This window comes from Corylus avellana, chromosome 1 (genome assembly GCF_965113065.1).
Source record: "Corylus avellana chromosome 1, dhCorAvel1.hap1.2, whole genome shotgun sequence".
NCBI lineage: Eukaryota > Viridiplantae > Streptophyta > Magnoliopsida > Fagales > Betulaceae > Corylus > Corylus avellana.
Window position 1 is genome coordinate 28253227 of NC_142490.1, and position 25206 is coordinate 28278432.

The following is a 25206-nucleotide window of genomic DNA, read 5'->3' on the forward strand; positions in this document are numbered from 1 at the left end:
GGCAAACGAACTCGAATCACTTCGTGTCACCTGCCGATATGATTGCCTAGAAGTTCTGCACAAGCTCGTAAAATTTCGAACGAAAAAATTTCACTTCGCATCCGACCATTTTCTTCGGCCTAGGGTTTCGGTCCCGGTTGTGAAAAAATGAAACGTCCCGAAAATTTACGAGGGTGGTCGTTGCATCGTGGCGATCATGTCGGCGGGTCTCGAAGTGTAATTCGAGTCGTTTCGGCCATGTTCGGGGAACTTGTTATTTTCACAAAAAGTTATCGTTCGTTAAAGAAAATGGGGGGGCAAACGAACTCGAATCACTTCGTGTCACCTGCCGATATGATTGCCTAGAAGTACCGCACATGCTCGTAAAATTTCGAGCGAAAAAATTTCACTTCGCATCCGACCATTTTCTTCGGCCTAGGGTTTCGGTCCCGGTTGTGAAAAAATGAAACGTCCCGAAAATTTACGAGGGTGCTCTGTGCATCGTGGCGATCATGTCGGCGGGTCTCGAAGTGTAATTCGAGTCGTTTCGGCCATGTTCGGGGAACTTGTTATTTTCACAAAAAGTTATCGTTCGTTAAAGAAAATGGGGGGGGCAAACGAAGTCGAATCACTTCGTGTCACCTGCCGATATGATTGCCTAGAAGTACCGCACATGCTCGTAAAATTTCGAGCGAAAAAATTTCACTTCGCATCCGACCATTTTCTTCGGGCTAGGGTTTCGGTCCCGGTTGTGAAAAAATGAAACGTCCCGAAAATTTACGAGGGTGCTCTGTGCATCATGGCGATCATGTCGGCGGGTCTCGAAGTGTAATTCGAGTCGTTTCGGCCATGTTCGGGGAACTTGTTATTTTCACAAAAAGTTATCGTTCGTTAAAGAAAATGGGGGGGCAAACGAACTCGAATCCCTTCGTGTCACCTGCCGAAATGATTGCCTAGAAATACTGCACAAGCTCGTAAAATTTTGAGCGAAAAAATTTCACTTCGCATCCGACCATTTTATTCGGCCTAGGATTTCGGTCCCGGTTGTGAAAAAATGAAACGTCCCGAAAATTTACGAGGGTGCTCTATGCATCGTGGCGATCATGTCGGCGGGTCTCGAAGTGTAATTCGAGTCGTTTCGGCCATGTTCGGGGAACTTGTTATTTTCACAAAAAGTTATCGTTCGTTAAAGAAAATGGGGGGGCAAACGAACTCGAATCCCTTCGTGTCACCTGCCGAAATGATTGCCTAGAAATACTGCACAAGCTCGTAAAATTTTGAGCGAAAAAATTTCACTTCGCATCCGACCATTTTATTCGGCCTAGGGTTTCGGTCCCGGTTGTGAAAAAATGAAACGTCCCGAAAATTTACGAGGGTGCTCTGTGCATCGTGGCGATCATGTCGGCGGGTCTCGAAGTGTAATTCGAGTCGTTTCGGCCATGTTCGGGGAACTTGTTATTTTCACAAAAAGTTATCGTTCGTTAAAGAAAATGGGGGGGCAAACGAAGTCGAATCACTTCGTGTCACCTGCCGATATGATTGCCTAGAAGTACCGCACATGCTCGTAAAATTTCGAGCGAAAAAATTTCACTTCGCCTCCGACCATTTTCTTCGGCCTAGGGTTTCGGTCCCGGTTGTGAAAAAATGAAACGTCCCGAAAATTTACGAGGGTGGTCTGTGCATCGTGGCGATCATGTCGGCGGGTCTCGAAGTGTAATTCGAGTCGTTTCGGCCATGTTCGGGGAACTTGTTATTTTCACAAAAAGTTATCGTTCGTTAAAGAAAATGGGGGGGCAAACGAAGTCAAATCACTTCGTGTCACCTGCCGATATGATTGCCTAGAAGTACCGCACATGCTCGTAAAATTTCGAGCGAAAAAATTTCACTTCGCATCCGACCATTTTCTTCGGCCTAGGGTTTCGGTCCCGTTTGTGAAAAAATGAAACGTCTCAAAAATTTACGAGGGTGCTCTGTGCATCGTGGCGATCATGTCGGTGGGTGTCGAAGTGTAATTCGAGTCCTTTCGGCCGGGATCGGGGCACTTGTTATTTTCACAAAAAGTTATCGTTCGTTAAAGAAAATGGGGGGGCAAACGAACTCGAATCACTTCCTGTCACCTGCCGATATGATTGCCTAGAAGTTCTGCACAAGCTCGTAAAATTTCGAACGAAAAAATTTCACTTCGCATCCGACCATTTTCTTCGGCCTAGGGTTTCGGTCCCGGTTGTGAAAAAATGAAACGTCTCGAAAATTTACGAGGGTGCTCTGTGCATCGTGGCGATCTTGTCGGTGGGTGTCGAAGTGTAATTCGAGTCGTTTCGGCCGGGATCGGGGCACTTGTTATTTTCACAAAAAGTTATCGTTCGTTAAAGAAAATGGGGGGGCAAACGAACTCGAATCAGTTCGTGTCACCTGCCGATATGATTGCCTAGAAGTACCGCACAAGCTCGTAAAATTTCGAGCGAAAAAATTTCACTTCGCATCCGACCATTTTCTTCGGCCTAGGGTTTCGGTCCCGGTTGTGAAAAAATGAAACGTCTCGAAAATTTACGAGGGTGCTCTGTGCATCGTGGCGATCATGTCGGTGGGTGTCGAAGTGTAATTCGAGTCGTTTCGGCCGGGATCGGGGCACTTCTTATTTTCACAAAAAGGTATCGTTCGTTAAAGAAAATGGGGGGGAAAACGAACTCGAATCACTTCGTGTCACCCGCCGATATGATTGCCTAGAAGTTCTGCACAAGCTCGTAAAATTTCGAACGAAAAAATTTCACTTCGCATCCGACCAATTTGTTCGGCCTAGGGTTTCGGTCCCGATTGTGAAAAAATGAAACGTCCCGAAAATTTACGAGGGTGCTCTGTGCATCGTGGCGGTCATGTCGGCGGGTCTCGAAGTGTAATTCGAGTCGTTTCGGCCATGTTCGGGGAACTTGTTATTTTCACAAAAAGTTATCGTTCGTTAAAGAAAATGGGGGGGCAAACGAACTCGAATCACTTCGTGTCACCTGCCGATATGATTGCCTAGAAGTACCGCACATGCTCGTAAAATTTCGAGCGAAAAAATTTCACTTCGCATCCGACCATTTTCTTCGGCCTAGGGTTTCGGTCCCGGTTGTGAAAAAATGAAACGTCCCGAAAATTTACGAGGGTGCTCTGTGCATCATGGCGATCATGTCGGCGGGTCTCGAAGTGTAATTCAAGTCGTTTCGGCCATGTTCGGGGAACTTGTTATTTTCACAAAAAGTTATCGTTCGTTAAAGAAAATGGGGGGGCAAACGAACTCGAATCCCTTCGTGTCACCTGCCGAAATGATTGCCTAGAAATACTGCACAAGCTCGTAAAATTTTGAGCGAAAAAATTTCACTTCGCATCCGACCATTTTATTCGGCCTAGGATTTCGGTCCCGGTTGTGAAAAAATGAAACGTCCCGAAAATTTACGAGGGTGCTCTATGCATCGTGGCGATCATGTCGGCGGGTCTCGAAGTGTAATTCGAGTCGTTTCGGCCATGTTCGGGGAACTTGTTATTTTCACAAAAAGTTATCGTTCGTTAAAGAAAATGGGGGGGCAAACGAACTCGAATCCCTTCGTGTCACCTGCCGAAATGATTGCCTAGAAATACTGCACAAGCTCGTAAAATTTTGAGCGAAAAAATTTCACTTCGCATCCGACCATTTTATTCGGCCTAGGGTTTCGGTCCCGGTTGTGAAAAAATGAAACGTCCCGAAAATTTACGAGGGTGCTCTGTGCATCGTGGCGATCATGTCGGCGGGTCTCGAAGTGTAATTCGAGTCGTTTCGGCCATGTTCGGGGAACTTGTTATTTTCACAAAAAGTTATCGTTCGTTAAAGAAAATGGGGGGGCAAACGAAGTCGAATCACTTCGTGTCACCTGCCGATATGATTGCCTAGAAGTACCGCACATGCTCGTAAAATTTCGAGCGAAAAAATTTCACTTCGCCTCCGACCATTTTCTTCGGCCTAGGGTTTCGGTCCCGGTTGTGAAAAAATGAAACGTCCCGAAAATTTACGAGGGTGGTCTGTGCATCGTGGCGATCATGTCGGCGGGTCTCGAAGTGTAATTCGAGTCGTTTCGGCCATGTTCGGGGAACTTGTTATTTTCACAAAAAGTTATCGTTCGTTAAAGAAAATGGGGGGGCAAACGAAGTCAAATCACTTCGTGTCACCTGCCGATATGATTGCCTAGAAGTACCGCACATGCTCGTAAAATTTCGAGCGAAAAAATTTCACTTCGCATCCGACCATTTTCTTCGGCCTAGGGTTTCGGTCCCGTTTGTGAAAAAATGAAACGTCTCAAAAATTTACGAGGGTGCTCTGTGCATCGTGGCGATCATGTCGGTGGGTGTCGAAGTGTAATTCGAGTCCTTTCGGCCGGGATCGGGGCACTTGTTATTTTCACAAAAAGTTATCGTTCGTTAAAGAAAATGGGGGGGCAAACGAACTCGAATCACTTCCTGTCACCTGCCGATATGATTGCCTAGAAGTTCTGCACAAGCTCGTAAAATTTCGAACGAAAAAATTTCACTTCGCATCCGACCATTTTCTTCGGCCTAGGGTTTCGGTCCCGGTTGTGAAAAAATGAAACGTCTCGAAAATTTACGAGGGTGCTCTGTGCATCGTGGCGATCTTGTCGGTGGGTGTCGAAGTGTAATTCGAGTCGTTTCGGCCGGGATCGGGGCACTTGTTATTTTCACAAAAAGTTATCGTTCGTTAAAGAAAATGGGGGGGGCAAACGAACTCGAATCACTTCGTGTCACCTGCCGATATGATTGCCTAGAAGTACCGCACAAGCTCGTAAAATTTCGAGCGAAAAAATTTCACTTCGCATCCGACCATTTTCTTCGGCCTAGGGTTTCGGTCCCGGTTGTGAAAAAATGAAACGTCTCGAAAATTTACGAGGGTGCTCTGTGCATCGTGGCGATCATGTCGGTGGGTGTCGAAGTGTAATTCGAGTCGTTTCGGCCGGGATCGGGGCACTTCTTATTTTCACAAAAAGGTATCGTTCGTTAAAGAAAATGGGGGGGAAAACGAACTCGAATCACTTCGTGTCACCCGCCGATATGATTGCCTAGAAGTTCTGCACAAGCTCGTAAAATTTCGAACGAAAAAATTTCACTTCGCATCCGACCAATTTGTTCGGCCTAGGGTTTCGGTCCCGATTGTGAAAAAATGAAACGTCCCGAAAATTTACGAGGGTGCTCTGTGCATCGTGGCGGTCATGTCGGCGGGTCTCGAAGTGTAATTCGAGTCGTTTCGGCCATGTTCGGGGAACTTGTTATTTTCACAAAAAGTTATCGTTCGTTAAAGAAAATGGGGGGGCAAACGAACTCGAATCACTTCGTGTCACCTGCCGAAATGATTGCCTAGAAATACTGCACAAGCTCGTAAAATTTTGAGCGAAAAAATTTCACTTCGCATCCGACCATTTTCTTCGGCCTAGGGTTTCGGTCCTGATTGTGAAAAAATGAAACGTCCCGAAAATTTACGAGGGTGCTTTGTGCATCGTGGCGATCATGTCGGTGGGTCTCGAAGTGTAATTCGAGTCGTTTCGGCCGGGATCGGGGCACTTCTTATTTTCACAAAAAGGTATCGTTCGTTAAAGAAAATGGGGGGGAAAACGAACTCGAATCACTTCGTGTCACCCGCCGATATGATTGCCTAGAAGTTCTGCACAAGCTCGTAAAATTTCGAACGAAAAAATTTCACTTCGCATCCGACCAATTTGTTCGGCCTAGGGTTTCGGTCCCGGTTGTGAAAAAATGAAACGTCCCGAAAATTTACGAGGGTGCTCTATGCATCGTGGCGATCATGTCGGCGGGTCTCGAAGTGTAATTCGAGTCGTTTCGGCCATGTTCGGGGAACTTGTTATTTTCACAAAAAGTTATCGTTCGTTAAAGAAAATGGGGGGGCAAACGAACTCGAATCACTTCGTGTCACCTGCCGAAATGATTGCCTAGAAATACTGCACAAGCTCGTAAAATTTTGAGCGAAAAAATTTCACTTCGCATCCGACCATTTTCTTCGGCCTAGGGTTTCGGTCCTGATTGTGAAAAAATGAAACGTCCCGAAAATTTACGAGGGTGCTTTGTGCATCGTGGCGATCATGTCGGTGGGTCTCGAAGTGTAATTCGAGTCGTTTCGGCCGGGATCGGGGCACTTCTTATTTTCACAAAAAGGTATCGTTCGTTAAAGAAACTGGGGGGGAAAACGAACTCGAATCACTTCGTGTCACCCGCCGATATGATTGCCTAGAAGTTCTGCACAAGCTCGTAAAATTTCGAACGAAAAAATTTCACTTCGCATCCGACCAATTTGTTCGGCCTAGGGTTTCGGTCCCGATTGTGAAAAAATGAAACGTCCCGAAAATTTACGAGGGTGCTCTGTGCATCGTGGCGGTCATGTCGGCGGGTCTCGAAGTGTAATTCGAGTCGTTTCGGCCGGGATCGGGGCACTTGTTATTTTCACAAAAAGTTATCGTTCGTTAAAGAAAATGGGGGGGCAAACGAACTCGAATCACTTCGTGTCACCTGCCGATATGATTGCCTAGAAGTTCTGCACAAGCTCGTAAAATTTCGAACGAAAAAATTTCACTTCGCATCCGACCATTTTCTTCGGCCTAGGGTTTCGGTCCCGGTTGTGAAAAAATGAAACGTCCCGAAAATTTACGAGGGTGCTCTGTGCATCTTGGCGATCATGTCGGCGGGTCTCGAAGTGTAATTCGAGTCGTTTCGGCCATGTTCGGGGAACTTGTTATTTTCACAAAAAGTTATCGTTCGTTAAAGAGAATGGGGGGGCAAACGAACTCGAATCACTTCGTGTCACCTGCCGATATGATTGCCTAGAAGTACCGCACATGCTCGTAAAATTTCGAGCGAAAAAATTTCACTTCGCATCCGACCATTTTCTTCGGCCTAGGGTTTCGGTCCCGGTTGTGAAAAAATGAAACGTCCCGAAAATTTACGAGGGTGCTCTGTGCATCGTGGCGATCATGTCGGCGGGTCTCGAAGTGTAATTCGAGTCGTTTCGGCCATGTTCGGGGAACTTGTTATTTTCACAAAAAGTTATCGTTCGTTAAAGAAAATGGGGGGGGCAAACGAAGTCGAATCACTTCGTGTCACCTGCCGATATGATTGCCTAGAAGTACCGCACATGCTCGTAAAATTTCGAGCGAAAAAATTTCACTTCGCATCCGACCATTTTCTTCGGCCTAGGGTTTCGGTCCCGGTTGTGAAAAAATGAAACGTCCCGAAAATTTACGAGGGTGCTCTGTGCATCATGGCGATCATGTCGGCGGGTCTCGAAGTGTAATTCGAGTCGTTTCGGCCATGTTCGGGGAACTTGTTATTTTCACAAAAAGTTATCGTTCGTTAAAGAAAATGGGGGGGCAAACGAACTCGAATCCCTTCGTGTCACCTGCCGAAATGATTGCCTAGAAATACTGCACAAGCTCGTAAAATTTTGAGCGAAAAAATTTCACTTCGCATCCGACCATTTTATTCGGCCTAGGATTTCGGTCCCGGTTGTGAAAAAATGAAACGTCCCGAAAATTTACGAGGGTGCTCTATGCATCGTGGCGATCATGTCGGCGGGTCTCGAAGTGTAATTCGAGTCGTTTCGGCCATGTTCGGGGAACTTGTTATTTTCACAAAAAGTTATCGTTCGTTAAAGAAAATGGGGGGGCAAACGAACTCGAATCCCTTCGTGTCACCTGCCGAAATGATTGCCTAGAAATACTGCACAAGCTCGTAAAATTTTGAGCGAAAAAATTTCACTTCGCATCCGACCATTTTATTCGGCCTAGGGTTTCGGTCCCGGTTGTGAAAAAATGAAACGTCCCGAAAATTTACGAGGGTGCTCTGTGCATCGTGGCGATCATGTCGGCGGGTCTCGAAGTGTAATTCGAGTCGTTTCGGCCATGTTCGGGGAACTTGTTATTTTCACAAAAAGTTATCGTTCGTTAAAGAAAATGGGGGGGCAAACGAAGTCGAATCACTTCGTGTCACCTGCCGATATGATTGCCTAGAAGTACCGCACATGCTCGTAAAATTTCGAGCGAAAAAATTTCACTTCGCCTCCGACCATTTTCTTCGGCCTAGGGTTTCGGTCCCGGTTGTGAAAAAATGAAACGTCCCGAAAATTTACGAGGGTGGTCTGTGCATCGTGGCGATCATGTCGGCGGGTCTCGAAGTGTAATTCGAGTCGTTTCGGCCATGTTCGGGGAACTTGTTATTTTCACAAAAAGTTATCGTTCGTTAAAGAAAATGGGGGGGCAAACGAAGTCAAATCACTTCGTGTCACCTGCCGATATGATTGCCTAGAAGTACCGCACATGCTCGTAAAATTTCGAGCGAAAAAATTTCACTTCGCATCCGACCATTTTCTTCGGCCTAGGGTTTCGGTCCCGTTTGTGAAAAAATGAAACGTCTCAAAAATTTACGAGGGTGCTCTGTGCATCGTGGCGATCATGTCGGTGGGTGTCGAAGTGTAATTCGAGTCCTTTCGGCCGGGATCGGGGCACTTGTTATTTTCACAAAAAGTTATCGTTCGTTAAAGAAAATGGGGGGGCAAACGAACTCGAATCACTTCCTGTCACCTGCCGATATGATTGCCTAGAAGTTCTGCACAAGCTCGTAAAATTTCGAACGAAAAAATTTCACTTCGCATCCGACCATTTTCTTCGGCCTAGGGTTTCGGTCCCGGTTGTGAAAAAATGAAACGTCTCGAAAATTTACGAGGGTGCTCTGTGCATCGTGGCGATCTTGTCGGTGGGTGTCGAAGTGTAATTCGAGTCGTTTCGGCCGGGATCGGGGCACTTGTTATTTTCACAAAAAGTTATCGTTCGTTAAAGAAAATGGGGGGGCAAACGAACTCGAATCACTTCGTGTCACCTGCCGATATGATTGCCTAGAAGTACCGCACAAGCTCGTAAAATTTCGAGCGAAAAAATTTCACTTCGCATCCGACCATTTTCTTCGGCCTAGGGTTTCGGTCCCGGTTGTGAAAAAATGAAACGTCTCGAAAATTTACGAGGGTGCTCTGTGCATCGTGGCGATCATGTCGGTGGGTGTCGAAGTGTAATTCGAGTCGTTTCGGCCGGGATCGGGGCACTTCTTATTTTCACAAAAAGGTATCGTTCGTTAAAGAAAATGGGGGGGAAAACGAACTCGAATCACTTCGTGTCACCCACCGATATGATTGCCTAGAAGTTCTGCACAAGCTCGTAAAATTTCGAACGAAAAAATTTCACTTCGCATCCGACCAATTTGTTCGGCCTAGGGTTTCGGTCCCGATTGTGAAAAAATGAAACGTCCCGAAAATTTACGAGGGTGCTCTGTGCATCGTGGCGGTCATGTCGGCGGGTCTCGAAGTGTAATTCGAGTCGTTTCGGCCATGTTCGGGGAACTTGTTATTTTCACAAAAAGTTATCGTTCGTTAAAGAAAATGGGGGGGCAAACGAACTCGAATCACTTCGTGTCACCTGCCGAAATGATTGCCTAGAAATACTGCACAAGCTCGTAAAATTTTGAGCGAAAAAATTTCACTTCGCATCCGACCATTTTCTTCGGCCTAGGGTTTCGGTCCTGATTGTGAAAAAATGAAACGTCCCGAAAATTTACGAGGGTGCTTTGTGCATCGTGGCGATCATGTCGGTGGGTCTCGAAGTGTAATTCGAGTCGTTTCGGCCGGGATCGGGGCACTTCTTATTTTCACAAAAAGGTATCGTTCGTTAAAGAAAATGGGGGGGAAAACGAACTCGAATCACTTCGTGTCACCCGCCGATATGATTCCCTAGAAGTTCTGCACAAGCTCGTAAAATTTCGAACGAAAAAATTTCACTTCGCATCCGACCAATTTGTTCGGCCTAGGGTTTCGGTCCCGGTTGTGAAAAAATGAAACGTCCCGAAAATTTACGAGGGTGCTCTATGCATCGTGGCGATCATGTCGGCGGGTCTCGAAGTGTAATTCGAGTCGTTTCGGCCATGTTCGGGGAACTTGTTATTTTCACAAAAAGTTATCGTTCGTTAAAGAAAATGGGGGGGCAAACGAACTCGAATCACTTCGTGTCACCTGCCGAAATGATTGCCTAGAAATACTGCACAAGCTCGTAAAATTTTGAGCGAAAAAATTTCACTTCGCATCCGACCATTTTCTTCGGCCTAGGGTTTCGGTCCTGATTGTGAAAAAATGAAACGTCCCGAAAATTTACGAGGGTGCTTTGTGCATCGTGGCGATCATGTCGGTGGGTCTCGAAGTGTAATTCGAGTCGTTTCGGCCGGGATCGGGGCACTTCTTATTTTCACAAAAAGGTATCGTTCGTTAAAGAAACTGGGGGGGAAAACGAACTCGAATCACTTCGTGTCACCCGCCGATATGATTGCCTAGAAGTTCTGCACAAGCTCGTAAAATTTCGAACGAAAAAATTTCACTTCGCATCCGACCAATTTGTTCGGCCTAGGGTTTCGGTCCCGATTGTGAAAAAATGAAACGTCCCGAAAATTTACGAGGGTGCTCTGTGCATCGTGGCGGTCATGTCGGCGGGTCTCGAAGTGTAATTCGAGTCGTTTCGGCCGGGATCGGGGCACTTGTTATTTTCACAAAAAGTTATCGTTCGTTAAAGAAAATGGGGGGGCAAACGAACTCGAATCACTTCGTGTCACCTGCCGATATGATTGCCTAGAAGTTCTGCACAAGCTCGTAAAATTTCGAACGAAAAAATTTCACTTCGCATCCGACCATTTTCTTCGGCCTAGGGTTTCGGTCCCGGTTGTGAAAAAATGAAACGTCCCGAAAATTTACGAGGGTGCTCTGTGCATCGTGGCGATCATGTCGGCGGGTCTCGAAGTGTAATTCGAGTCGTTTCGGCCATGTTCGGGGAACTTGTTATTTTCACAAAAAGTTATCGTTCGTTAAAGAAAATGGGGGGGCAAACGAACTCGAATCACTTCGTGTCACCTGCCGATATGATTGCCTAGAAGTACCGCACATGCTCGTAAAATTTCGAGCGAAAAAATTTCACTTCGCATCCGACCATTTTCTTCGGCCTAGGGTTTCGGTCCCGGTTGTGAAAAAATGAAACGTCCCGAAAATTTACGAGGGTGCTCTGTGCATCGTGGCGATCATGTCGGCGGGTCTCGAAGTGTAATTCGAGTCGTTTCGGCCATGTTCGGGGAACTTGTTATTTTCACAAAAAGTTATCGTTCGTTAAAGAAAATGGGGGGGGCAAACGAAGTCGAATCACTTCGTGTCACCTGCCGATATGATTGCCTAGAAGTACCGCACATGCTCGTAAAATTTCGAGCGAAAAAATTTCACTTCGCATCCGACCATTTTCTTCGGCCTAGGGTTTCGGTCCCGGTTGTGAAAAAATGAAACGTCCCGAAAATTTACGAGGGTGCTCTGTGCATCATGGCGATCATGTCGGCGGGTCTCGAAGTGTAATTCGAGTCGTTTCGGCCATGTTCGGGGAACTTGTTATTTTCACAAAAAGTTATCGTTCGTTAAAGAAAATGGGGGGGCAAACGAACTCGAATCCCTTCGTGTCACCTGCCGAAATGATTGCCTAGAAATACTGCACAAGCTCGTAAAATTTTGAGCGAAAAAATTTCACTTCGCATCCGACCATTTTATTCGGCCTAGGATTTCGGTCCCGGTTGTGAAAAAATGAAACGTCCCGAAAATTTACGAGGGTGCTCTATGCATCGTGGCGATCATGTCGGCGGGTCTCGAAGTGTAATTCGAGTCGTTTCGGCCATGTTCGGGGAACTTGTTATTTTCACAAAAAGTTATCGTTCGTTAAAGAAAATGGGGGGGCAAACGAACTCGAATCCCTTCGTGTCACCTGCCGAAATGATTGCCTAGAAATACTGCACAAGCTCGTAAAATTTTGAGCGAAAAAATTTCACTTCGCATCCGACCATTTTATTCGGCCTAGGGTTTCGGTCCCGGTTGTGAAAAAATGAAACGTCCCGAAAATTTACGAGGGTGCTCTGTGCATCGTGGCGATCATGTCGGCGGGTCTCGAAGTGTAATTCGAGTCGTTTCGGCCATGTTCGGGGAACTTGTTATTTTCACAAAAAGTTATCGTTCGTTAAAGAAAATGGGGGGGCAAACGAAGTCGAATCACTTCGTGTCACCTGCCGATATGATTGCCTAGAAGTACCGCACATGCTCGTAAAATTTCGAGCGAAAAAATTTCACTTCGCCTCCGACCATTTTCTTCGGCCTAGGGTTTCGGTCCCGGTTGTGAAAAAATGAAACGTCCCGAAAATTTACGAGGGTGGTCTGTGCATCGTGGCGATCATGTCGGCGGGTCTCGAAGTGTAATTCGAGTCGTTTCGGCCATGTTCGGGGAACTTGTTATTTTCACAAAAAGTTATCGTTCGTTAAAGAAAATGGGGGGGCAAACGAAGTCAAATCACTTCGTGTCACCTGCCGATATGATTGCCTAGAAGTACCGCACATGCTCGTAAAATTTCGAGCGAAAAAATTTCACTTCGCATCCGACCATTTTCTTCGGCCTAGGGTTTCGGTCCCGTTTGTGAAAAAATGAAACGTCTCAAAAATTTACGAGGGTGCTCTGTGCATCGTGGCGATCATGTCGGTGGGTGTCGAAGTGTAATTCGAGTCCTTTCGGCCGGGATCGGGGCACTTGTTATTTTCACAAAAAGTTATCGTTCGTTAAAGAAAATGGGGGGGCAAACGAACTCGAATCACTTCCTGTCACCTGCCGATATGATTGCCTAGAAGTTCTGCACAAGCTCGTAAAATTTCGAACGAAAAAATTTCACTTCGCATCCGACCATTTTCTTCGGCCTAGGGTTTCGGTCCCGGTTGTGAAAAAATGAAACGTCTCGAAAATTTACGAGGGTGCTCTGTGCATCGTGGCGATCTTGTCGGTGGGTGTCGAAGTGTAATTCGAGTCGTTTCGGCCGGGATCGGGGCACTTGTTATTTTCACAAAAAGTTATCGTTCGTTAAAGAAAATGGGGGGGCAAACGAACTCGAATCACTTCGTGTCACCTGCCGATATGATTGCCTAGAAGTACCGCACAAGCTCGTAAAATTTCGAGCGAAAAAATTTCACTTCGCATCCGACCATTTTCTTCGGCCTAGGGTTTCGGTCCCGGTTGTGAAAAAATGAAACGTCTCGAAAATTTACGAGGGTGCTCTGTGCATCGTGGCGATCATGTCGGTGGGTGTCGAAGTGTAATTCGAGTCGTTTCGGCCGGGATCGGGGCACTTCTTATTTTCACAAAAAGGTATCGTTCGTTAAAGAAAATGGGGGGGAAAACGAACTCGAATCACTTCGTGTCACCCGCCGATATGATTGCCTAGAAGTTCTGCACAAGCTCGTAAAATTTCGAACGAAAAAATTTCACTTCGCATCCGACCAATTTGTTCGGCCTAGGGTTTCGGTCCCGATTGTGAAAAAATGAAACGTCCCGAAAATTTACGAGGGTGCTCTGTGCATCGTGGCGGTCATGTCGGCGGGTCTCGAAGTGTAATTCGAGTCGTTTCGGCCATGTTCGGGGAACTTGTTATTTTCACAAAAAGTTATCGTTCGTTAAAGAAAATGGGGGGGCAAACGAACTCGAATCACTTCGTGTCACCTGCCGAAATGATTGCCTAGAAATACTGCACAAGCTCGTAAAATTTTGAGCGAAAAAATTTCACTTCGCATCCGACCATTTTCTTCGGCCTAGGGTTTCGGTCCTGATTGTGAAAAAATGAAACGTCCCGAAAATTTACGAGGGTGCTTTGTGCATCGTGGCGATCATGTCGGTGGGTCTCGAAGTGTAATTCGAGTCGTTTCGGCCGGGATCGGGGCACTTCTTATTTTCACAAAAAGGTATCGTTCGTTAAAGAAAATGGGGGGGAAAACGAACTCGAATCACTTCGTGTCACCCGCCGATATGATTCCCTAGAAGTTCTGCACAAGCTCGTAAAATTTCGAACGAAAAAATTTCACTTCGCATCCGACCAATTTGTTCGGCCTAGGGTTTCGGTCCCGGTTGTGAAAAAATGAAACGTCCCGAAAATTTACGAGGGTGCTCTATGCATCGTGGCGATCATGTCGGCGGGTCTCGAAGTGTAATTCGAGTCGTTTCGGCCATGTTCGGGGAACTTGTTATTTTCACAAAAAGTTATCGTTCGTTAAAGAAAATGGGGGGGCAAACGAACTCGAATCACTTCGTGTCACCTGCCGAAATGATTGCCTAGAAATACTGCACAAGCTCGTAAAATTTTGAGCGAAAAAATTTCACTTCGCATCCGACCATTTTCTTCGGCCTAGGGTTTCGGTCCTGATTGTGAAAAAATGAAACGTCCCGAAAATTTACGAGGGTGCTTTGTGCATCGTGGCGATCATGTCGGTGGGTCTCGAAGTGTAATTCGAGTCGTTTCGGCCGGGATCGGGGCACTTCTTATTTTCACAAAAAGGTATCGTTCGTTAAAGAAACTGGGGGGGAAAACGAACTCGAATCACTTCGTGTCACCCGCCGATATGATTGCCTAGAAGTTCTGCACAAGCTCGTAAAATTTCGAACGAAAAAATTTCACTTCGCATCCGACCAATTTGTTCGGCCTAGGGTTTCGGTCCCGATTGTGAAAAAATGAAACGTCCCGAAAATTTACGAGGGTGCTCTGTGCATCGTGGCGGTCATGTCGGCGGGTCTCGAAGTGTAATTCGAGTCGTTTCGGCCGGGATCGGGGCACTTGTTATTTTCACAAAAAGTTATCGTTCGTTAAAGAAAATGGGGGGGCAAACGAACTCGAATCACTTCGTGTCACCTGCCGATATGATTGCCTAGAAGTTCTGCACAAGCTCGTAAAATTTCGAACGAAAAAATTTCACTTCGCATCCGACCATTTTCTTCGGCCTAGGGTTTCGGTCCCGGTTGTGAAAAAATGAAACGTCCCGAAAATTTACGAGGGTGCTCTGTGCATCGTGGCGATCATGTCGGCGGGTCTCGAAGTGTAATTCGAGTCGTTTCGGCCATGTTCGGGGAACTTGTTATTTTCACAAAAAGTTATCGTTCGTTAAAGAAAATGGGGGGGCAAACGAACTCGAATCACTTCGTGTCACCTGCCGATATGATTGCCTAGAAGTACCGCACATGCTCGTAAAATTTCGAGCGAAAAAATTTCACTTCGCATCCGACCATTTTCTTCGGCCTAGGGTTTCGGTCCCGGTTGTGAAAAAATGAAACGTCCCGAAAATTTACGAGGGTGCTCTGTGCATCGTGGCGATCATGTCGGCGGGTCTCGAAGTGTAATTCGAGTCGTTTCGGCCATGTTCGGGGAACTTGTTATTTTCACAAAAAGTTATCGTTCGTTAAAGAAAATGGGGGGGGCAAACGAAGTCGAATCACTTCGTGTCACCTGCCGATATGATTGCCTAGAAGTACCGCACATGCTCGTAAAATTTCGAGCGAAAAAATTTCACTTCGCATCCGACCATTTTCTTCGGCCTAGGGTTTCGGTCCCGGTTGTGAAAAAATGAAACGTCCCGAAAATTTACGAGGGTGCTCTGTGCATCATGGCGATCATGTCGGCGGGTCTCGAAGTGTAATTCGAGTCGTTTCGGCCATGTTCGGGGAACTTGTTATTTTCACAAAAAGTTATCGTTCGTTAAAGAAAATGGGGGGGCAAACGAACTCGAATCCCTTCGTGTCACCTGCCGAAATGATTGCCTAGAAATACTGCACAAGCTCGTAAAATTTTGAGCGAAAAAATTTCACTTCGCATCCGACCATTTTATTCGGCCTAGGATTTCGGTCCCGGTTGTGAAAAAATGAAACGTCCCGAAAATTTACGAGGGTGCTCTATGCATCGTGGCGATCATGTCGGCGGGTCTCGAAGTGTAATTCGAGTCGTTTCGGCCATGTTCGGGGAACTTGTTATTTTCACAAAAAGTTATCGTTCGTTAAAGAAAATGGGGGGGCAAACGAACTCGAATCCCTTCGTGTCACCTGCCGAAATGATTGCCTAGAAATACTGCACAAGCTCGTAAAATTTTGAGCGAAAAAATTTCACTTCGCATCCGACCATTTTATTCGGCCTAGGGTTTCGGTCCCGGTTGTGAAAAAATGAAACGTCCCGAAAATTTACGAGGGTGCTCTGTGCATCGTGGCGATCATGTCGGCGGGTCTCGAAGTGTAATTCGAGTCGTTTCGGCCATGTTCGGGGAACTTGTTATTTTCACAAAAAGTTATCGTTCGTTAAAGAAAATGGGGGGGCAAACGAAGTCGAATCACTTCGTGTCACCTGCCGATATGATTGCCTAGAAGTACCGCACATGCTCGTAAAATTTCGAGCGAAAAAATTTCACTTCGCCTCCGACCATTTTCTTCGGCCTAGGGTTTCGGTCCCGGTTGTGAAAAAATGAAACGTCTCGAAAATTTACGAGGGTGCTCTGTGCATCGTGGCGATCATGTCGGTGGGTGTCGAAGTGTAATTCGAGTCGTTTCGGCCGGGATCGGGGCACTTGTTATTTTCACAAAAAGTTATCGTTCGTTAAAGAAAATGGGGGGGCAAACGAACTCGAATCACTTCGTGTCACCTGCCGATATGATTGCCTAGAAGTTCTGCACAAGCTCGTAAAATTTCGAGCGAAAAAATTTCACTTCGCATCCGACCATTTTCTTCGGCCTAGGGTTTCGGTCCCGGTTGTGAAAAAATGAAACGTCCCGAAAATTTACGAGGGTGCTCTGTGCATCGTGGCGATCATGTCGGCGGGTCTCGAAGTGTAATTCGAGTCGTTTCGGCCATGTTCGGGGAACTTGTTATTTTCACAAAAAGTTATCGTTCGTTAAAGAAAATGGGGGGGCAAACGAACTCGAATCACTTCGTGTCACCTGCCGAAATGATTGCCTAGAAATACTGCACAAGCTCGTAAAATTTTGAGCGAAAAAATTTCACTTCGCATCCGACCATTTTCTTCGGCCTAGGGTTTCGGTCCCGTTTGTGAAAAAATGAAACGTCTCGAAAATTTACGAGGGTGCTCTGTGCATCGTGGCGATCATGTCGGTGGGTGTCGAAGTGTAATTCGAGTCGTTTCGGCCGGGATCGGGGCACTTGTTATTTTCACAAAAAGTTATCGTTCGTTAAAGAAAATGGGGGGGCAAACGAACTCGAATCACTTCCTGTCACCTGCCGATATGATTGCCTAGAAGTTCTGCACAAGCTCGTAAAATTTCGAACGAAAAAATTTCACTTCGCATCCGACCATTTTCTTCGGCCTAGGGTTTCGGTCCCGGTTGTGAAAAAATGAAACGTCTCGAAAATTTACGAGGGTGCTCTGTGCATCGTGGCGATCATGTCGGTGGGTGTCGAAGTGTAATTCGAGTCGTTTCGGCCGGGATCGGGGCACTTGTTATTTTCACAAAAAGTTATCGTTCGTTAAAGAAAATGGGGGGGCAAACGAACTCGAATCACTTCGTGTCACCTGCCGATATGATTGCCTAGAAGTACCGCACAAGCTCGTAAAATTTCGAGCGAAAAAATTTCACTTCGCATCCGACCATTTTCTTCGGCCTAGGGTTTCGGTCCCGGTTGTGAAAAAATGAAACGTCTCGAAAATTTACGAGGGTGCTCTGTGCATCGTGGCGATCATGTCGGTGGGTGTCGAAGTGTAATTCGAGTCGTTTCGGCCGGGATCGGGGCACTTCTTATTTTCACAAAAAGGTATCGTTCGTTAAAGAAAATGGGGAGGAAAACGAACTCGAATCACTTCGTGTCACCCGCCGATATGATTGCCTAGAAGTTCTGCACAAGCTCGTAAAATTTCGAACGAAAAAATTTCACTTCGCATCCGACCAATTTGTTCGGCCTAGGGTTTCGGTCCCGATTGTGAAAAAATGAAACGTCCCGAAAATTTACGAGGGTGCTCTGTGCATCGTGGCGGTCATGTCGGCGGGTCTCGAAGTGTAATTCGAGTCGTTTCGGCCGGGATCGGGGCACTTGTTATTTTCACAAAAAGTTATCGTTCGTTAAAGAAAATGGGGGGGCAAACGAACTCGAATCACTTCGTGTCACCTGCCGATATGATTGCCTAGAAGTTCTGCACAAGCTCGTAAAATTTCGAACGAAAAAATTTCACTTCGCATCCGACCATTTTCTTCGGCCTAGGGTTTCGGTCCCGGTTGTGAAAAAATGAAACGTCCCGAAAATTTACGAGGGTGCTCTGTGCATCGTGGCGATCATGTCGGCGGGTCTCGAAGTGTAATTCGAGTCGTTTCGGCCATGTTCGGGGAACTTGTTCTTTTCACAAAAAGTTATCGTTCGTTAAAGAAAATGGGGGGGCAAACGAACTCGAATCACTTCGTGTCACCTGCCGATATGATTGCCTAGAAGTACCGCACATGCTCGTAAAATTTCGAGCGAAAAAATTTCACTTCGCATCCGACCATTTTATTCGGCCTAGGGTTTCGGTCCCGGTTGTGAAAAAATGAAACGTCCCGAAAATTTACGAGGGTGGTCTGTGCATCGTGGCGATCACGTCGGCGGGTCTCGAAGTGTAATTCGAGTCGTTTCGGCCATGTTCGGGGAACTTGTTATTTTCACAAAAAGTTATCGTTCGTTAAAGAAAATGGGGGGGCAAACGAAGTCCAATCACTTCGTGTCACCTGCCGATATGATTGCCTAGAAGTACCGCACATGCTCGTAAAATTTCGAGCGAAAAAATTTCACTTCGCATCCGACCATTTTCTTCGGCCTAGGGTTTCGGTCCCGTTTGTGAAAAAATGAAACGTCTCGAAAATTTACGAGGGTGCTCTGTGCATCGTGGCGATCATGTCGGTGGGTGTCGAAGTGTAATTCGAGTCGTTTCGGCCGGGATCGGGGCACTTGTTATTTTCACAAAAAGTTATCGTTCGTTAAAGAAAATGGGGGGGCAAACGAACTCGAATCACTTCCTGTCACCTGCCGATATGATTGCCTAGAAGTTCTGCACAAGGAAAAAATTTCACTTCGCATCCGACCATTTTCTTCGGCCTAGGGTTTCGGTCCCGGTTGTGAAAAAATGAAACGTCTCGAAAATTTACGAGGGTGCTCTGTGCATCGTGGCGATCATGTCGGTGGGTGTCGAAGTGTAATTCGAGTCGTTTCGGCCGGGATCGGGGCACTTGTTATTTTCACAAAAAGTTATCGTTCGTTAAAGAAAATGGGGGGGCAAACGAACTCGAATCACTTCGTGTCACCTGCCGATATGATTGCCTAGAAGTACCGCACAAGCTCGTAAAATTTCGAGCGAAAAAATTTCACTTCGCATCCGACCATTTTCTTCGGCCTAGGGTTTCGGTCCCGGTTGTGAAAAAATGAAACGTCTCGAAAATTTACGAGGGTGCTCTGTGCATCGTGGCGATCATGTCGGTGGGTGTCGAAGTGTAATTCGAGTCGTTTCGGCCGGGATCGGGGCACTTCTTATTTTCACAAAAAGGTATCGTTCGTTAAAGAAAATGGGGGGGAAAACGAACTCGAATCACTTCGTGTCACCCGCCGATATGATTGCCTAGAAGTTCTGCACAAGCTCGTAAAATTTCGAACGAAAAAATTTCACTTCGCATCCGACCAATTTGTTCGGCCTAGGGTTTCGGTCCCGATTGTGAAAAAATGAAACGTCCCGAAAATTTACGAGGGTGCTCTGTGCATCGTGGCGGTCATGTCGGCGGGTCTCGAAGTGTAATTCGAGTCGTTTCGGCCGGGATCGGGGCACTTGTTATTTTCACAAAAAGTTATCGTTCGTTAAAGAAAATGGGGGGGCAAACGAACTCGAATCACTTCGTGTCACCTGCCGATATGATTGCCTAGAAGTTCTGCACAAGCTCGTAAAATTTCGAACGAAAAAATTTCACTTCGCATCCGACCATTTTCTTCGGCCTAGTGTTTCGGTCCCGGTTGTGAAAAAATGAAACGTCCCGAAAATTTACGAGGGTGCTCTGTGCATCGTGGCGATCATGTCGGCGGGTCTCGAAGTGTAATTCGAGTCGTTTCGGCCATGTTCGGGGAACTTGTTATTTTCACAAAAAGTTATCGTTCGTTAAAGAAAATGGGGGGGCAAACGAACTCGAATCACTTCGTGTCACCTGCCGATATGATTGCCTAGAAGTACCGCACATGCTCGTAAAATTTCGAGCGAAAAAATTTCACTTCGCATCCGACCATTTTCTTCGGCCTAGGGTTTCGGTCCCGGTTGTGAAAAAATGAAACGTCCCGAAAATTTACGAGGGTGCTCTGTGCATCGTGGCGATCATGTCGGCGGGTCTCGAAGTGTAATTCGAGTCGTTTCTGCCGGGTTCGGGGCACTTGTTATTTTGACTAAAAGTTATCGTTCGTTAAAGAAAATGGGGGGGCAAACGAACTCGAATCACTTCGTGTCACCTGCCGATATGATTGCCTAGAAGTTCTGCACAAGCTAGTAAAATTTCGAGCGAAAAAATTTCACTTCGCATCCGACTATTTTGTTCGGCCTTGGGTTTCGGTCCTGGTTGTGAAAAAATGAAACGTCCTGAAAATTTACGAGGGTGCTCTGTGCATCGTGGCGATCATGTCGGCGGGTCTCGAAGTGTAATTCGAGTCGTTTCGGCCGGGATCGGGGCACTTGTTATTTTCACAAAAAGTTATCGTTCGTTAAAGAAAATGGGGGGGCAAACGAACTCGAATCACTTCGTGTCACCTGCCGATATGATTGCCTAGAAGTTCTGCACAAGCTCGTAAAATTTCGAGCGAAAAAATTTCACTTCGCATCCGACCATTTTGTTCGGCCTAGGGTTTCGGTCCTGGTTGTCAAAAAATGTAACGTCCTGAAAATTTACGAGGGTGCTCTGTGCATCGTGGCGATCATGTCGGCGGGTCTCGAAGTGTAATTCGAGTCGTTTCCGCCGGGTTCGGGGCACTTGTTATTTTGACTATAAGTTATCGTTCGTTAAAGAAAATGGGGGGGGCAAACGAACTCGAATCACTTCGTGTCACCTGCCGATATGATTGCCTAGAAGTTCTGCACAAGCTCGTAAAATTTCGAGCGAAAAAATTTCACTTCGCATCCGACCATTTTGTTCGGCCTAAGGTTTCGGTCCTGGTTGTGAAAAAATGAAACGTCCCGAAAATTTACGAGGGTGCTCTGTGCATCGTGGCGATCATGTCGGCGGGTCTCGAAGTGTAATTCGAGTCGTTTCTGCCGGGTTCGGGGCACTTGTTATTTTGACTAAAAGTTATCGTTCGTTAAAGAAAATGGGGGGGCAAACGAACTCGAATCACTTCGTGTCACCTGCCGATATGATTGCCTAGAAGTTCTGCACAAGCTAGTAAAATTTCGAGCGAAAAAATTTCACTTCGCATCCGACCATTTTGTTCGGCCTAGGGTTTCGGTCCTGGTTGTGAAAAAATGAAACGTCCTGAAAATTTACGAGGGTGCTCTGTGCATCGTGGCGATCATGTCGGCGGGTCTCGAAGTGTAATTCGAGTCGTTTCGGCCGGGATCGGGGCACTTGTTATTTTCACAAAAAGTTATCGTTCGTTAAAGAAAATGGGGGGGCAAACGAACTCGAATCACTTCGTGTCACCTGCCGATATGATTGCCTAGAAGTTTCGCACATGCTCGTAAAATTTCGAGCGAAAAAATTTCACTTCGCATCCGACTATTTTGCTCGGCTTAGGGTTTCGGTCCTGATTGTGAAAAAATACAACGTCGTCCGATTTGCCCGAAAATTTACGAGGGTGCTCTGTGCATCGTGGCGATCATGTCGGCGGGTCTCGAAGTGTAATTCGAGTCGTTTCGGCCGGGATCGGGGCACTTGTTATTTTCACAAAAAGTTACGTTCGTTAAAGAAAATGGGGGGGCAAACGAACTCGAATCACTTCGTGTCACCTGCCGATATGATTGCCTAGAAGTTCTGCACAAGCTCGTAAAATTTCGAGCGAAAAAATTTCACTTCGCATCCGACCATTTTGTTCGGCCTAGGGTTTCGGTCCTGGTTGTGAAAAAATGAAACGTCCTGAAAATTTACGAGGGTGCTCTGTGCATCGTGGCGATCATGTCGGCGGGTCTCGAAGTGTAATTCGAGTCGTTTCGGCCGGGATCGGGGCACTTGTTATTTTCACAAAAAGTTATCGTTCGTTAAAGAAAATGGGGGGGCAAACGAACTCGAATCACTTCGTGTCACCTGCCGATATGATTGCCTAGAAGTTTCGCACATGCTCGTAAAATTTCGAGCGAAAAAATTTCACTTCGCATCCGACTATTTTGTTCGGCCTAGGGTTTCGGTCCTGATTGTGAAAAAATACAACGTCGTCCGATTTGCCCGAAAATTTACGAGGGTGCTCTGTGCATCGTGGCGATCATGTCGGCGGGTCTCGAAGTGTAATTCGAGTCGTTTCGGCCGGGATCGGGGCACTTGTTATTTTCACAAAAAGTTACGTTCGTTAAAGAAAATGGGGGGGCAAACGAACTCGAATCACTTCGTGTCACCTGCCGATTTGATTGCCTAGAAGTTCTGCACAAGCTCGTAAAATTTCGAGCGAAAAAATTTCACTTCGCATCCGACCATTTTGTTCGGCCTAGGGTTTCGGTCCTGGTTGTGAAAAAATGAAACGTCCCGAAAATTTACGAGGGTGCTCTGTGCATCGTGGCGATCATGTCGGCGGGTCTCGAAGTGTAATTCGAGTCGTTTCTGCCGGGTTCGGGGCACTTGTTATTTTGACTAAAAGTTATCGTTCGTTAAAGAAAATGGGGGGGCAAACGAACTCGAATCACTTCTTGTCACCTGCCGATATGATTGCCTAGAAGTTCTGCACAAGCTCGTAAAATTTCGAACGAAAAAATTTCACTTCGCATCCGACCATTTTGTTCGGCCTAGGGTTTCGGTCCTGGTTGTGAAAAAATGAAACGTCCTGAAAATTTACGAGGGTGCTCTGTGCATCGTGGCGATCATGTCGGCGGGTCTCGAAGTGTAATTCGAGTCGTTTCGGCCGGGATCGGGGCACTTGTTATTTTCACAAAAAGTTATCGTTCGTTAAAGAAAATGGGGGGGCAAACGAACTCGAATCACTTCGTGTCACCTGCCGATACGATTGCCTAGAAGTTCTGCACAAGCTCGTAAAATTTCGAGCGAAAAAATTTCACTTCGCATCCGACCATTTTGTTCGGCCTAGGGTTTCGGTCCTGGTTGTCAAAAAATGTAACGTCCTGAAAATTTACGAGGGTGCTCTGTGCATCGTGGCGATCATGTCGGCGGGTCTCGAAGTGTAATTCGAGTCGTTTCTGCCGGGTTCGGGGCACTTGTTATTTTGACTAAAAGTTATCGTTCGTTAAAGAAAATGGGGGGGCAAACGAACTCGAATCACTTCGTGTCACCTGCCGATATGATTGCCTAGAAGTTCTGCACAAGCTCGTAAAATTTCGAGCGAAAAAATTTCACTTCGCCTCCGACCATTTTGTTCGGCCTAGGGTTTCGGTCCTGGTTGTGAAAAAATGAAACGTCCTGAAAATTTACGAGGGTGCTCTGTGCATCGTGGCGATCATGTCGGCGGGTCTCGAAGACTAATTCGAGTCGTTTCCGCCGGGTTCGGGGCACTTGTTATTTTGACTATAAGTTATCGTTCGTTAAAGAAAATGGGGGGGCAAACGAACTCGATCACTTCGTGTCACCTGCCGATATGATTGCCTAGAAGTTTCGCACATGCTCGTAAAATTTCGAGCGAAAAAATTTCACTTCGCATCCGACTATTTTGTTCGGCCTAGGGTTTCGGTCCTGATTGTGAAAAAATACAACGTCGTCCGATTTGCCCGAAAATTTACGAGGGTGCTCTGTGCATCGTGGCGATCATGTCGGCGGGTCTCGAAGTGTAATTCGAGTCGTTTCGGCCGGGATCGGGGCACTTGTTATTTTCACAAAAAGTTACGTTCGTTAAAGAAAATGGGGGGGCAAACGAACTCGAATCACTTCGTGTCACCTGCCGATATGATTGCCTAGAAGTTCTGCACAAGCTCGTAAAATTTCGAGCGAAAAAATTTCACTTCGCATCCGACCATTTTGTTCGGCCTAGGGTTTCGGTCCTGGTTGTGAAAAAATGAAACGTCCTGAAAATTTACGAGGGTGCTCTGTGCATCGTGGCGATCATGTCGGCGGGTCTCGAAGTGTAATTCGAGTCGTTTCGGCCGGGATCGGGGCACTTGTTATTTTCACAAAAAGTTATCGTTCGTTAAAGAAAATGGGGGGGCAAACGAACTCGAATCACTTCGTGTCACCTGCCGATATGATTGCCTAGAAGTTTCGCACATGCTCGTAAAATTTCGAGCGAAAAAATTTCACTTCGCATCCGACTATTTTGTTCGGCCTAGGGTTTCGGTCCTGATTGTGAAAAAATACAACGTCGTCCGATTTGCCCGAAAATTTACGAGGGTGCTCTGTGCATCGTGGCGATCATGTCGGCGGGTCTCGAAGTGTAATTCGAGTCGTTTCGGCCGGGATCGGGGCACTTGTTATTTTCACAAAAAGTTACGTTCGTTAAAGAAAATGGGGGGGCAAACGAACTCGAATCACTTCGTGTCACCTGCCGATTTGATTGCCTAGAAGTTCTGCACAAGCTCGTAAAATTTCGAGCGAAAAAATTTCACTTCGCATCCGACCATTTTGTTCGGCCTAGGGTTTCGGTCCTGGTTGTGAAAAAATGAAACGTCCCGAAAATTTACGAGGGTGCTCTGTGCATCGTGGAGATCATGTCGGCGGGTCTCGAAGTGTAATTCGAGTCGTTTCTGCCGGGTTCGGGGCACTTGTTATTTTGACTAAAAGTTATCGTTCGTTAAAGAAAATGGGGGGGCAAACGAACTCGAATCACTTCTTGTCACCTGCCGATATGATTGCCTAGAAGTTCTGCCCAAGCTCGTAAAATTTCGAGCGAAAAAATTTCACTTCGCATCCGACCATTTTGTTCGGCCTAGGGTTTCGGTCCTGGTTGTGAAAAAATGAAACGTCCTGAAAATTTACGAGGGTGCTCTGTGCATCGTGGCGATCATGTCGGCGGGTCTCGAAGTGTAATTCGAGTCGTTTCGGCCGGGATCGGGGCACTTGTTATTTTCACAAAAAGTTATCGTTCGTTAAAGAAAATGGGGGGGCAAACGAACTCGAATCACTTCGTGTCACCTGCCGATATGATTGCCTAGAAGTTCTGCACAAGCTCGTAAAATTTCGAGCGAAAAAATTTCACTTCGCATCC